General features: G+C 38.8%; 1 protein-coding gene across 2 annotated transcripts in view; it reads left to right on the top strand.

Moving 5' to 3' along the window:
- LOC311165335 (leukemia inhibitory factor receptor-like) overlaps window positions 1–15,941 on the top strand; it is a 47,161-nt gene that overhangs the window by 1,279 nt on the left and 29,941 nt on the right. The gene's annotated exons all lie outside the window — the stretch shown is intronic.

Below are 15,941 nucleotides of genomic sequence, written 5' to 3'. Positions count from 1 at the left end.
TGTCTCACCTGGAGGTCCTTTCTGCCTTTTCTCATTACCATAGAAGAAATATTTAAATTCTGCCTAAACCCCACAGCATGAACTCAGACTGCTAATAAGACTAAGCAGGTTTAGTAACTGTGAGAAAGATTGAACTTTGTGTCATGCCGTGTTCCCTCTCAAATCTGCATGTGGCAATGCCAGCTGAGATAGTATGGTTTTTTTGGTGTAGACCCATCAGTGCCCACGTGCTTTATATATAAAACTTTGCACATCCTGTAGGGAAGAATGCATGAATGCCTTGATCTGCAGAAAGTCTGTGCTTGTCCTTAGCTCATCAACCATTGCATGATTTTGGTGATAGAGGTAAGCTTTGGTTTCTGTACATAAAGGTGAGAATAGACCCAGAAGTCTCCTGGATTTGGCCACAATTTGAATCAAGATCAAAACAAAAATTATATTTGCTGAGGGAAAGATGTGAAAGAAACAGGAGCAAACGCCATGAGTGTATCCACAGAATGAGTAGTAAGAACTATATCTGCACTTGGTTATTATTTGTTGGCCATTAGCTGGAGATGGATCTGCAGTTTACTTTGGAGAGGTCTAAAAAAAGACAGACTCGCCTCAGTAGACTGCAGGGCTGTGATCTACTCTGGAAAAATTGCAGAAAGTCACAAAAGGAAAGCTTACAAATCATTAAGTTGGAGCTGGTTTGGAATATAACTTTCAGGGAGTCAATAGATCACCCTATTTTGTTTGCCTTCTGTTTACTAAGTCTTTGCATCCTTTCATCTTATCTCTGTTTCACCTATTCAAACTTTTATCAGCATTACTAAGTGATAACAGTTTCCATTGTGCACTCTCCAAACACACCACTTTAGTCACCTAGAGCAACCAGTGGCAAGCATTATCTGTGAATTAGATTGTGCAAAATCCCTTTACAGGTGTTCTGAGGAAAGCGAGAGAGACTTAACCTTTAGGTGAGGGCATTCTCACAGACTTGCCGAAGGCAAATTAGGAATACACGGGAACAGCCATGTGGGTGGAGATGCTCATCTCAAAGAGGGGAAGACTTTTTCACAGGTGGCAAAGCAGCTGCTGCTACTCTAGCAGGTATTCGTAGGACTTTAACTCAAGCGCTTGTTGAGTTACAGTCTCTGGCTATAAGGTCACATCTATTTCAGCATCATGCAGACCAAGGTGTTAGAAAATGTTTAAAAAATATCTGAATTTATTAACATCAGTAGGTAATGCTAGAACAGAATCTCTAAATGTATTAGAAACAGCTCTTTTAAAGTATAAATGTTGGATTTCTTAATCCAATGAGTGTCTGACAGCAAATTATGTGCTTTATGAAAAGATGTATTTAAACAACCTAGATGGTTGTAGATACTGGCTCTATCTTGCAGAATGCCATATATCACAAGGCTGATGCAGATGGATTATATTTTTCTTTTGCCCCTGCCTGAGATTTAGTTATGATTATTCTTAACTGGTAGGCATCATATTTGTCTAAAAAAAAAGGAAAAATATAAATTGCTTCTAGCTAAGACTTGAGAATTGCTCTATGCTCCAAAGCCGGTTGATACATTTTGTTCCATAAACAGTTTAATGTAAAAGATTAAAATAATTCTTGGGACCAAGACCTGGAGACCATGATCCAGCACTTCCAGCGAATGTCATCTCACAAGGACATGAGTGTAGCACTGAGTCAGTAGTTACTTAGGCTGCAGAATCGACAGGAGGGCTGGAGAAATCTTCATCCTGACTCATCTATCACTTTGAGTAGCCCGAGGTGTTTCTGACACCCCCACAAGTGCTGCAGTGGCTTGGGTTGCCTCAGAAAAGGGAACATTCCTGCTGCTTTCTTCTCCTATGTCTTTAAACAAAAGCAACAGCTTTTTTCTTTGGAACCTGATTCTTTGGTTCTGTGCTCATTTTATCAGCAGATACAAGCAGGGAGTAGTTGCTTTGTGAATCTTGAGTGTTTAAGCATCAGGTAAGTGGTATGGCCCTGTCAAAGATGAGACTGCATCTGTATGAATTTCTTCCAGAGTCATTACCATGGCAATGATGAGGGCCATATAGATTCCTAGATGAACAGACCTATTTTCTTACCTGTATTTTGAGGGATTGAGGGGCAGCTGGGATATCTATCACTAGAAAACACAGCAATCCCCTGTGCTCTATGCCTTCCTTCCATACTGACTTACAAACTAACAGATTTTAATTAGAATAAATAATCTTTGGACGTTCTTATCTGTCCCTGAGAAATATATTCGGGGACTGTTTTTCATACACATTATCATTGATTTGCTGCTCACTGCTTTCCTCCTTCCTCTGGAAAATTTGCTGTCCCTACATTTACAGACTGTGGGAGCCCTGCTGCTCTGTGTCCGTAAGGTCCTTGAACTCCTGCAAGCACCAGAAGCTCAACAGGGCCTTTGGCCACTTTGCTGCTGTCTGCCTTTCCCTGCTGCTGTCTCTTGGAATCATTCCTAGTAGCAGGTTTCACTGTAAGCAGAAAGTGCTTAGGCTAAAAATAGCTCCTAAGCCATTGGTATGAATGTTGGTCAGGGTGTAAGGTTTTGAAGGGCATATGCACCCCCCCTTTCTGTGCACTGTCTGGAGCTGGCACTGGAGTGAGGTCAACTGTTGCTACAGCAGAACCAGCTTTCCCTTATCCCACGGGCAGGGAACTGCTGAGCTGTCAGCTGTTGAGTCCAAATTGTGCCTTTTACCTCAGGGAGCACAAGTTGTAAAAGCACATGTCATGGACAGCACTGTGGCAATTCCCTGCTCCTTCTGCCTCACTTCCTACCCTGCCAAAATCAGACCCTCAGCAGAGCCCACAGCAGAGGATGAGCTGCTGTGTTGGCAGGTTGGTTTTAGCACCACCTCCCCCCTCTACTGGGCCATGTGTTGTCAGGGTGCAGTCTCCTTTTTCATCTCTGTACTCAGCAATTCAGGGACAGTTTCCTGCAAAACCAAAAGCACAGCCTTTCAGCCAGCCTCAGTCTCCTGAAATTCCCTTCAGTAGATAAAATAGTGCTTTCTTGAGGTTGATTTTATGTTGCAGCATCCTCTCCCCAGTCAGCCAGTTTCAGTGATACAGTATCATTGGTTAGGAAATTATCGTTTTTTGGTTTTTTTTTTAGTTTTTGGTGGAGTTTTTTTGGAGACCTTTTTGGCTTTTTTTTTTTTGTTTTCTTTTATTTTGGAGGGGAATGGCTCTATATTGATGAGTAACGTTATGCTAGAGTTCTCTGCCAGTATAGCTTACTGCATTTTGGATCAACAGTCAAAAAGTACTTTATTATGGAATATACGTATATTCCAAAAATAGAGGCATGCATTTGTGCTTGCTTTGTACCTACAGCTGCACTGATAACAGCTTTATAATATTGACTGGACCTTGATAGTTTCATATTGAGGTTGCCTGGTTATTTGTAGTGCATAATCATGAGATTTAAATAAAGCAATGTATTCAAGTGTTTTCTTTAGGTGATAAACACTGTCTGAAAAGTATGCTGGAATGCTTCTTATGCTTGCATAATTTTGTCATTATTGCACAAGTTGCTTAAAGGTATAATGAAAGTACAAGCAACAGGGGTGGTTGAGGGTGGTTTACGCTGTCAATCTGGCTCAGAAATGGTCCATGTTTTACTTCTGGGCCTCAGCCATCCACTTAAACTAGTTTTGCTCCCTGAATAAATCAGTTACTTCCCTCCAAGAAGAAATGCAGCTTAGTTGACTGTATGTAACTCAGGCACAGTTGAGCATTTTTTCTGGATGGTGGGGTATGGCCTATGGCAAGATTGGCTAGGGTGGTGAGCAGAGCAAGCCAGCTCTCTCCCAGATGGCTTGATGCCCTTGAATGCCCTCCACATTGTGCCCTTGGGCACGACGCACGTTTCAGCCTAAAGCTTTAAAAATTGCCCTTTCTTAATTTCAAACACTTTGAACACAGAAGAACAGGAAAAGCTGCTTTGGAGCCAGAGGGTGACTCAGGCACTTGCTGCAAAGTTGTCTAGTTGAGTCAGGGTGGTCTCAAACAGTGTGAAGGTGAGCCCCTCTGCAGCACTTAGGCTGTGGGTGAAGACACCTCCACACTGCAGTCCATAAGGGTGGTCTGAGAATATGTGATATTCATATTTTCTTTTCCTTTATTGGCTGCATTCAAACTACATGTATGTTTGAGAGTTCCACATCCCACATACCTTGAAGAATCCACAGGAAAGAGAAATTTGGACAAGTGAAAGAGTCTTGGTTCTGCTCAGCGTGGGGCAGGTCTGGGCAGTTGCCTTTTGGGTTTATTTGGTACTATCTGCCTTAGCCTGGCAGCCCTTCTCCTTTCCAAACAGGATTTAGCACAGTCATCCAGAGGCTCTTGTGCCAAGACAGCAGTGCTGCTCATCATGTGATGTAACTATGTTTGTATGGCAGATCATGGTTTTATCCTTCTTGAACTGGGTGCTCTAATGGCCTCTCTTAAGTGTAGAAACAGTGAGGACAGAACTTCAAACTATCTTTCTCAAATAATTGGTTTGAATATTACTGCAGGGCAAAAATGCTTCCTAAATCAAATGAACTTCAGAAAATTCTAATGGTCAGTATTATAGGTGGAGCTTCTGCAGATTCTGGAGCCAGAGGGTGAATGTAAGTTATGAGTATTCCAATTATAACTAATTTTCACAATAATTCATGTTTTGGATCAAGTTCAGCACTTGCGGCAAGAGACGTGTGACCTCTGAGGTTTTTACAGCTACTCTGGAGCTAAAACCAAGGAGATAAGCTTCTAATGTTTAATCCTAGGCAGAAAAAAGAGAGGAGGTGAGACAAAAGGGAAAAAGAAAAGAAAAGAAAAATATTTATTTTTGTTGTAAATTTATGTCTTGGGTTATGTGTAACCAGAACAGAAGTACTGTGTGTGTGAGGTGAGCTTAAATGTCAAACTCCTCTAGGGCTTCACCTAGTTGTGAGAATAATAACATCTGTTCCCTAGATTCTACCTGTTCCTCTTCCTTTTCCCCTCCTTCCTCCTGCTCCACACATTTCCAAAGGTCATGGCTGTGGGAAGACTTTAGTGCACAGGTCTCAAGGCACGTAACTCATATTTCATCTGCTAGAGCATTGTCACAATTCCCAATATAGAACAGCCTTCCCTAAATTAAAGGTGATTGGTGATTCTTTTTTTCAAGATGATGGGAAATTTTTGACCAAATGTTACCAATGTTTCAAAAGACAGGGTCAGTCTGGATGTAAATCCAGCAAGATGTTATATGACCCTTATTGTAACTCTTACCTCAAGGTCTGTATTTTATCCCTTTCATATTGTCTTCCTTCACCATTAAAATCCTTTCTAAAGTGAGATCTGTGCATGGTTTGTGCTAATCTAGTCTGATGGAGTAATGTGAACTAAAGGCTTTAATACAGCAAGACTTGCATTGAACCCATATTTAGAATTTCTTAGTAATTAATACATCCAATCTTATTTTTATTTCAACCAGTTTACTCCTCCCATAAGAACCTTTGCCAAAACTTGGTTTTACTTTTCACAATGTTCACTTTTCAGTGGAGGTCTACTACATGGCATTTCCTCTCGTGTCTTATACAATGAGATAAGTTTAAATCCTTTCTCTTTGTAGGTAGTTGAGAACTGTGACCAAGTAATCTCTCTGAACTAAATAGCTGTGTTAGCCTTTGCAACAACAGACCCAAACTGTTCAGAGTAATAATTTGATCCTGAGTATAAATCAACTATGTACTGGATGAAACCATTTCCACTGCTAATGAATGGCTAGTTTTTCTCTTGTGTTCTTGGATCAATGGCTTTGTAAGGTAGCTTGATCCATACAGAAAAAGTAGGACTTTTTATTTTTTGTTAGGACTTTTATTTTCAATATCTTTTATGTATTTATTTGCTTGAACTGTGATAACTGATACTTTGAAAACTGAATGCTTTCCAGTTCCTTCCTCATATTTCAACTAATGAGTGGTGCAGCTGGTGTTAACATGCAAAGAATGCATCCTTTAAAAACGCTAGATTCTTGTCTGCTATCCTTTCCCCCTGGTGTATGCATACTTGCTAATCAGTAGGTAGCTCTGGGATGAAATTTGGGCAGTGATTACTGCAGACAGAAATGGGAGCAATTACTCAGCATTACAATAGCTGCTGTAGAATTAGGTCACTAACAGGCTTTCAGCAAAATAGTGTTAATTTTCCTCTTCACACACTCAAACACATAATATATACTTTTAATTTCACATCAAGTGTGGCATTCCTAGCAATGGTTTGTATGAGTCTTTCAGCTTCGGGTGCTTCATGTGAATGCACAGTTCGGCATTCAGCTGTCCTGTACCAAAGACTAAGGAAGAGCTCCTGCAGTTGGGCTCCTGCCAACAGTGCAAATGTGAATTTGTGCATACCTTCATTCATAAGTTAGAATTAGTCATATACTTATGTTTCTGAAATTCCAGAGCAATTTGTGTCTATATGTGGTTACGGAGGCTTATTATCTTGCATAAATCTGCAGTGAGTCAGTCATGGGCATCACTCCTTGGCTGTCAAATACCCTCTCATCAGAGGACATAGGTGATCTCTGATAGCATTTAGCAGCTTGTTTCATGAGACCTGAGAACTAAAGAATAAGATGCTGCAATCTAAACCCAGCTTTTTGATGAGCTGATCACTTTAAGAATTTAACAAGTATTGGTAAAAATTGCCTCCTCTCAATCTCTTCTTTTCAAGTAATGACTCTTAGCTTTTGCCATACTTAATGATAGTCACTTGGTTTGGTTTTAGTTTTTAAGATTTTCTTATTTGGACAACATAAGGTATGCAATGTCACTTGCATTCCTAATACCTACATAGGTATCTGATCTTTTTAGCTCTTCTACTGTGGTTTACAAATATTTTCTGTTTATAATATTCTAAAGTAAAATACTTATATCTGTGAGGCATATGTATTGGCATCTAAATATGCTTTGCATTTATAGTCCGTGTGCAGATTCCGTGAATAGCTCTTTAGTATGGGAAGTTGCAGAAATGGGAAAAGTGGAGTACTCTCCAAAGATGTTTGAGGTAGTGTTATTTGTGTTATGCTTTGTGAGTTCTAATGACTTGCTTCGTGATGAGATTGGCACGAGCTTTTGTAGAACAACATTTCACACAAGGAATAAAAAATTATGTGTTGGTGTTTCATACCATAAAATTAAATGAATATTCTGCCAGTCTGTGGATTTTGACAGGTGAATTTGCAAGGATGTGCTTGGCCTTGTGCATCGTGGCGCTGTGTGTCTGGATAGATCTGACTAGATTGATGAAGACCAGAATTTTTCCTAAGGAATAGAATACTGGAATAGAAACTAAAAATAAACTGAAACAGAACTTCTGATTCATATAACTACACCTAGCTTTTAGTTCTCCAGCTCTTCAGGTTCCCCTTTCCCCTGCCTTTTCTTCCCTATGTCTGGCCACTTCAGTCTGCAGCCACCAGAGAGACCACTGAGAAATGTCGCATGTCTCTTGCTCCCACAGTCGGACTTGCTCAGCACTTTGGAAACAATAGCTGCTTCACTACTGACTTGTGAAACAAAAAAGTTTAATGTATCAGCAACAATGCATGAAAAATGTGATGAACAACCTTCCACAGGAAGAGCTTTTTCCATTCTACTGTGTACGTATACAGAATTTATTGGTGTCAGAAGCTAATAAGTAAGAAATCCTTCTTCTTTTGTGCTTTATCCGCCAGTTCAATGCTGAGAGAAGTAAACTGTGAGATTACTAATAATAGCAGGAAGGAAGAACCCTGTTAAGCATAGATAGAAAAGTTGGAATGACTTGTGTGTGTAAAATCCAAGGTGTTTGTTCCTCTCCTCAGCCCTTTTTTATAGTCACCTTTCAGAAGAGAAAAACAGAAGAGAGTTTCAGGAGGTGAATCTCACTTTCAAGGGAGGATTGAGGGAGAAGAGGCAGATGCATCTTACAGATGCTATAATGATGGTCACGTGAAAGGGATGTGAAAATGTGAGATGTAGTCTTGAAAATTTCTGTTTAGTTTTCTTATCCTAACAATGAATCATGTCAGAAGAGACTTGTGCAACTGACTCACTCTATGTCCTATTAGTAGCAGTCTCAATCTTGTATGAGCTGCTTTCAATTTTAAATGAGGTGCAGCATCACTACCCTTGCAGATGCTGCTGTCTCAGCACTTGCTGTGGGTTATTTACAGGGACTCAATTTTCTGCTTTTCTTAACTTCTAAAAGAAATTGCAGAAAAGCATTGTTTTATTTTACAGAAGTAAAAATCATGGATCCTAGCCATCGTGTGTATTATTTTAAAACTATCATATCTTCATTGCTTTGTTTCTTTTTCTGAGCATTATTTTAATGGTGCAGAGTTGCCTTTACTATTTATCCCTGTTGAAACCAGGACAACATCCCTGAAAGTACTTTTATAGCAGTATTTTCTATTCTGAGACTCTCAATGAAACACCTAAAGAGCTGGTAGGGTTTTTTTTGCATCAAGGAAAATAAACTTTCTAAGATAGAAAAACCCATCCAACAGATGAAATATAAACTTTTCATTTATATTATTCTGAAAAACTTTGTAATTTTGAGCATGTTTTTTTGTGGACCGAGATATTTCAGTCTATATTTGAATTCTATTTACAGTCATTTAGCAAAAATTGAAAAGTTGAACTTTCCTTCATGTTTTCTTTTTAGACCATGTGCTGCCTAAACTGAATGATCAGTCTAAATTGTTGGAAACTGAAAGCTGGGGGTTAATTTACTTGTGAAACAACTACATCTTGTGCCTCTCGCATTGCAATAAGTGGTTTGTTTTAGTTAGGGCAATACACTTAAGGAAATGCTGCATTGTACAGGGGGTAAGGAGCACACTAAAACTGAGGTGAGGCTGTATGTTTCTTGGCAGGATCAAAGTCTATTAGATGGGTAGAAGGGATAAAATGAAAGAGTCAATTTATTTTGAGGCACTGGATTGCTGTGCTACTACAAGATCTGCAAGTGGACCGTAAACTCTTTGCAAGGACCTCTGTGAGAGGAGCAGAGCAGAAAAGGAGTAGTGTTGCCCTCAGAAAGCTGGATTAGTGTGCCTGCATGTCTTTTGGGTCTCTGGCTCCAGTGGAAGCTGTGAGCAGCAAGAGAATGAGGGAATACTGTTACCATAAGCAGGCATGAGAGTGAGCCCATGTACGTGCATGAACTGTGTGGTTAATGTAAATTTCTTGTAGCCTGTGTCTATGAGATTTAATTGGGAAGGAGACCATCTCCCGTATATTAACTAGAAGTCAATATTTGCTGAGTACTTAATTCTCACACTTTGCCACCTTTAAAGGAGGGATATGTATGTATATATGCGTAAGTGAAAAAGTCCAGGGGTACAAAGTACAATTAAAGCAGCCTGTGAAGGAAATACAACTGCTATGTAATTACACATGGACTGACTTGTTCTGATAATGTCCTGCTGTATTGTAGACCTTTCTCCTTTTCAAGACTGGAAGGGGAATGGCAGCATTGAAGGCCCATTTGTGTGCAGAGGAGAGAGGAAAGTGTTTGCCCACCCCAGTAGAAGGGTGGTGATACATGATAATAACATAATGCAATATGTCTTTATGTGATCTGTCAGATACTTATTAAGAGAGGAACTACAACCGGTCTTGAAAGCTTTTAGTCTCAATAAAGATTAGTACAACAGGAATTTGTCAGAAAATATAGATCTCTAGTTTCAGGAATTGCCCATTTCCTTGATTAGTAAGAAAAAATCAATTTATTTCTCGTAAGTGATTCTTATTCCTTACATTCACTCTAAAAGGATATTACATAACTGTTGTTCTTTATTCTCAATATATTATTTAATGTGAAAGCTGCATTTCAGCATTTCATCTATTTATGTGCTCTTTGTACACATGAAGAGAGACTTTCTTTGGATTTGGTTCACTGTACCTTAAAAATAATTTGAATACCACAGGTTTTATTGTAAACAGTGAAGGAGTTCAGCCCTTGGGTCATTGCCAATTTTTTAAAAAACACACTTGGAATTGCTTCAGTAATTATCAGTGTTCCTTTATAAAACTAATTAGGCTTTTCCTGTGATGAAAAGAAGATTAAAGGTCAAATAGTTCAAAAAAAGTTTTTGGACATTTCCAGATAAAGGAAAATAAACTCTCATTAATAAGTTTGACTTCTTAAATGTTTGTGAATTCACAAGGGTGTATGAGCTGAAGAAAACCGGCAAGGACAGTATTATGCAGATAACATGACTGTTCTAAGGAACAGCAATTTTTTATTCTGCAGTCTTTGTAAAGACTGAGTGATGTGGTCTGGCCCTTGAACCTGACATTGAGTAAAGTGCAGCTGACAATGTGGGCAGTTGACATTTTCCTCTGAAATGATGCTGTTTTGAGAACTACACAGTGGCTAACAGTATCCTCCAAAACTGAAATGTGCGTTGAAATAATTAGATAATGTTTTCTTCCAGTTACATGTCAGTAAAATGCAATAAGCACTGGAGAAGTGGAAACTTCTCTGTATGTTTTCATTGGATTCTTGGTTTATGTACTGAAAAAAAAAAAAAGTGGGTGCATTTTTTTTCTATGCTTTGCACCTGTATTAAGTATTGAAAAGACATAGTGGATAGCCACTGGAGTCATGATATGGGGTATTTTTTAGTAATCAGACTTGGGTGCATTTGCTCACTGTGCTTGTTCCATGCTCTGTTGCAAAGCACAAGAATTCGAGGAAGTGTGTTGATCATGAGGTCACCAAATTCAAGCATATCAGGAAATGTGTGTAGCTGAATCAGATTTATTAAAGTACGTCCTTCATCTCCATACAATATTAATTTGCCAGTTGTAGTAAGTATCAAGAAAATTTTTGAATGGGTTAAAATGCAAGTGTGTAAGTGACTCTGAGCTGTTTCCTTCTCCTGCACAGCACAATAACTTAGAATATCAAAAATTCTCTTTTGGCCAGTAGCATCCCTTAACCTTCACCCCTTTGCTTTGTTCTTTGTTCAGATGATTAGGTGTTTTCCATCTGCTCCACTATGGCAGGAGAATCTGTGCTTGTTAATTTGAGCTGACTTCCTAAGGAAGCTGGGCTTATCTGATAATGTGCTGTCCCCTCACCCTTGCAGTAACCTTTGAACACACTGCTCAAGTTCACTTGAGTCAGGACAAGGAGGTGAGATCTCAGCATACTCTGTCCTTACAATCTTGGTGAAACTCAGCATCTGGATGGAGAAACCCTGCTGAGGAAATGGCTGCAGAGTGAAGTCAACCTTTATTGTACTGCAGTCCAGACCTTTCTAGCGTGCCTTTTCTGATGTCTAATAAGGCCTAGGGATAATCCATAATAATAATATTGTCCTAATATGTAACAACAATAAATCATGAACAGGCTTGCAAATATCCCAAAACATATTTAGTCTATTTTTGGTAGTATTTGGCTTCACTGTGTTTCTCAGAAGAGTTTGTTTTTTGTTGTTACCATCTGGAGAGCAGTGCTGTGTTCCTAGTAGTCATTGGTGTGCTTGCATTTAAACATGTACTTGGTGACTAATTGATATGGCAAGAACTTCGAAAATCAGGAGTGAGACACCCAATTTTCCTTTGATAGTGTCCTCGTTCTTCTGAAAAATCTCACGCTTGGAACACTGAACAATGCATGAAAAGGATTATTCTAGTAGGACTAAGAGTTTTAAAGTTAGCATACAGTTGAATTGAAAATAGGCATAAATCAATGAGAGCAAAAGGCAAAGTGTCCAAAATGCATATTTTGCTTGAAAAACAAGAAAACTTACCTAATAAGTTGCCTTTTGATTGTGGTAGAAAAATATCATCAGTTCCTACAGTGTTTCTTTACTTTTTATTGCCCTTTTAGTCCACTGCTCTGCCTGACTCCTCTACCTCTTCAGTATCACTGTGCTTTTTTCTCTCCAACTCATCAGTCCCAGCAGGGGTATTCTTCCCAGTAAGTCTCTGTCTTGTTCTTGTTTGGTGAGGTTTTTTTGTTTACATGAGTAACATGAAGGAGTCTTCCATTGTACTTTCCAAATCCATCTCAAAATTGTATACATTGTACAAATATGAAGTATTTGATACCTGCTTCTGGTACATATTTTCCTTTCTTTCAAAAGGCAGGTCCTGAGTGTCTCAATTTCTGTGTATGTGTTGTGCTCTCCAACAGGTGCTAAATGCTTTAGTAAAATCATCCTTGAGTTGTGATGCGTGTTCATGAATTTGTCATCTCGTGCCCTTGCCAGGGAAAGGTGCTTCTCATGAGATCGCCACCTGCAAATACCCTGCAGCTTTCCCAGTCTGCAGCTTGCTTATTTGTATTTCCATATGTCTAACAGTCCTAGAATCAGAAAAAAAAAAAAAAGGAAGTAAAAATACCAGAATGCAGGTGCAATTACAAGTTGGCCTTAAAAACTGAGATAGGTGACATACTTACTCCATCAGAGGTGCACTTTTACCCCTGGTAAAATGTCTCGCTAAAATGCTAAAAGTGTCTGTAGGTGGTGCTTGAGACCAGGAGCTTTGAAAATGAAATGCTGAAGTGTTGATTCTTGCACTGAGCTTGTCTCCTGACTTCTCCTTGCTGAGGCAGACTGGGGTGCCTGCAAGATTAACTGCAGTATCTCAGAGGTGATGCTGATGTTTGGCAGCCAGAGGAAGCAGTGAGGAGGGAATTTTTCTTCTCATGCTTGACAGGAAAAAGACCCTAACAAAACAAATGTCTCATAGGACTGTAAGTTTGGCCTTGTGTACTCCTGCACATTTACTGAATAATATATTAACACCCTGTCTTTGTTTTCTTTTCTTCCACTGCAGATTAGAAGACATTTGGCGCAGATAGGAAACTTAAATTATTTTATCAGCTTTTAGAAAAAGAAATAGCAGATTTTTAAATTAATTCCTCAGAACTGGGAAAAGCCAGATTCCCAAATGGGACTCAGTCTCCGTTTATAAACAAGTTGCAGTGATTCATGTCCTGCAAATCTTTTATAAAGTGGAATAGTGCCATGTTATAAAACAGAGAGGGAAAGCCTACATCTAGATTACTAGAGATTTTTGTCTCAACTTTGGAAATTTTTTCAAGGAGGTGGAAGAATGTACTCTATTGAAAAACAGCCAAGCTCCCTCTCCCGCAAATAAATCTTATTAATTCTTTTTTTTTTTTTTTATTTTTATTACTCAGCTAGCTTTAAAGTCAAAGACTGAAGCCTGTGGGATCAGCTGTGCTAAAGGAAGGCAGTTAAGGCAGTTCATCTTCTGTTTCTGTGTTAATTGCCTTTACTGTCAGCTGTATTGGCCATTTGCTTGGTTTCCCAGAAATGTGTACTTCTGGCATGGTTTTTCAGATAGGGGAATTTTTTTGGAAGCTTTCAGTTGGCAACAATAGAATGCATAACTTGATACAGGCATTTTTACCTGGATGTGAGTGTGTTTTCTTTCACTTTGAAGGTTGAATTAGTATCCTTCAGCAGAGACAAGTAAAATGATCTTTCTCCACTTGCTGAGCAGAGTAATTTTTCTTCTAGAAAGGTTTCATCTAGGCACATACATAGCACCTGCATTTCTGCCTGATAGTATTTGGGATGATGGCTAGTATTGCCAGGAATGCAGCCTCTTATCATTTTGTACAATATTTTGGTGGTATGCTATGTAATAATTTTTCTTGAGAGCTTTTAATACCCCATTTGGTGGTAAATCATTATGATGCCTTTAAATGTGGAGGCAAAAATTTTAACTTGAGAAAATTTATTGACAAAGAGACTTCTTCATTTGCTTTTACTACATATATTTTTAATGATTTCATGGTTTCATCTACACTTCTTCACTTAATTTCCCAAACCTTTTGTATAAGCTGGTTTTTTAACCATTTATTTTCAGGTAGCTGCTTCTGAAACAGAATTATATATATAAAAACTCTGGCAACTAATCCTCAATTCATAGACATTTTTAAAAAATGTATCTGGAGGCTTGTGACTGTCAGATCAGGCTGGGGGCAGAAAGCAGGCTGGAAAGATTATTGATTTTTTTTTTCTTTAGCTGTTTTGTTTGTTTGTTTTCAAAGTGGTTTCCAAGCACTTGACAATGAAATATATTCAGAGACCAGAAAACTGAAAAGTACAACAAAGCTTAGAAGAACTTTTGTGCTTAGAGAAATGGTCTGTTACAACTGACTAAGAAAATACTTTTTTTTAAGAGAATTGAGCATTTGGTCAGCTATGCCAAAAAAAAAAAAAAAAGATACACAGAGCCAGTTAAGCCAAGAAATAAGTAATAAAAAACACAGTCAGAAAGAGACATACCAATTATTTTCTGCTTTCCCCTTTAAGAGGTTAAATCTAAAGAGGCTGGTAATATCTTAGCTGCCCTCATTTCTCTGTCACAGAACCTTTAACCTTTTTTACAGCTGACAAGGTTTTGAAGCAAAGCTGTCCACGCATATTTTCCCATTATTGTCTTGGAGTACTTTTCCCTTTCTGAACTATCTGACCACTACAGATAGATGCAGTGCATAGATGCGCTGACTGCATCTTTAAAAGTCTATTGACCTCTTTTAAATACTGGGCACCAACTGTTGGCTTCCCTGGTTAAGAATCTCTATCTAGCTGTCCTTTTGCAACCTTGTTTGTTTAAAAAGAAATTCAGAATTTCTTTTTTCTGAGCACAGGCGCAAGGGTAGCATGACATAAAGCCCTGGGCAGAAGTCAGGGCATTTCCATGTGCTGTACCTTCCAACACTTGCGGAATCCTGCTTGTAGTAGCTGCTCCTAAAGAAGGGCAGTTTACACTGAAGCCTGTCATCCATGCCTGCTGTTGTTATGGCATGAATTTGCATGTGAATACTTTCTGTATGCACCCACAATTTTTTTTTTAGTATAGCTTTATGGGAGGCTCTTTCCATGTTTTAAAATTTCAAAAGTGAAAGACCTTTTCAGGCAAAGACTTTAAGGTGAATTTGCTGTGCAAACACACTCGCGCTCAGTCAGGAGGTTTGCAGTCCATTTGAGAATGAGATTGGAGTCTGAAGTACTAAATAAACAGCTACGTGGCAGCTTTGTACAGTATCTGAGGCTGGATCACACACTGATATTGAGTCAACAAGGTCTGAATGTAGGAGAAAGCAAATATGTCATGGGCTGTGTAAACACATAGGTTTGCCTTAGGAAAGTTCCTTCATTGTTGATAATGCTCAGGCCTCAGGGCAGAGATGTTTCAAAACTGTGGATACAGCAGCTTTGGTTCACGAAGAAATGTTTATTCCAGGAATGATCAGAAATCTGAAAACTGAGACTGGGAAATGGTGAAAAAATTGGAGTTTCTAAGGGAGGAACTATTGGAGATCTGGTATCAGTCCTCTTCTATGTAAGAGGCTGCCGCAAGGCAGAGGATAAACTGTTCTTTGTCTGCTGGAGATAGGACAAAATAATGTGCTTAAAATGGACCAAGAGATAGTTGTGAAGCACATTTGGAACACTATTGATAGTGCCAGTGAAGTGACATGAATATATTGCTCAAGGAAATGAGACTGTTATGGGATGTGCTATTTTGTAAGATGGACAGCTGTTAAAAATGGTTTAATTCCAGTAGCTTTTTCTGGTGGAGACAATGGACTTAATACCCTTCATACTGTTTTTAAAAACAAAGACCTGCAGTGTAAAGATATTTGTATTTAATAACAGCTGCCCTGGTTGCACTCCAGGCAACCATGGTCAAGGTTTTACCTTCTTCTGACAATGTTGAGCTTTCTTGTCCTAAATAAATATCTCTGCTTCTAAGAGTACCTCTGTCTAGAAAATAATATGCTTTTCATATCTTTCAGGATAAGGAAAAACATCCATGCCTTGTTTGAGTTAGTGTTGAACTGATGGAAGGCAGCTTTCATCTAAAGAAGTAAACTTCCTATTTTTAAAGTACTTCAG

This window comes from Fringilla coelebs (genome assembly GCF_963513975.1).
Source record: "Fringilla coelebs genome assembly, chromosome: Z".
In the NCBI taxonomy this organism is placed as follows: Eukaryota; Metazoa; Chordata; class Aves; order Passeriformes; family Fringillidae; genus Fringilla; species Fringilla coelebs.
The sequence above is the reverse complement of the archived record's forward strand: the minus strand, read 5'-3'. Positions and strand labels throughout refer to the sequence as shown.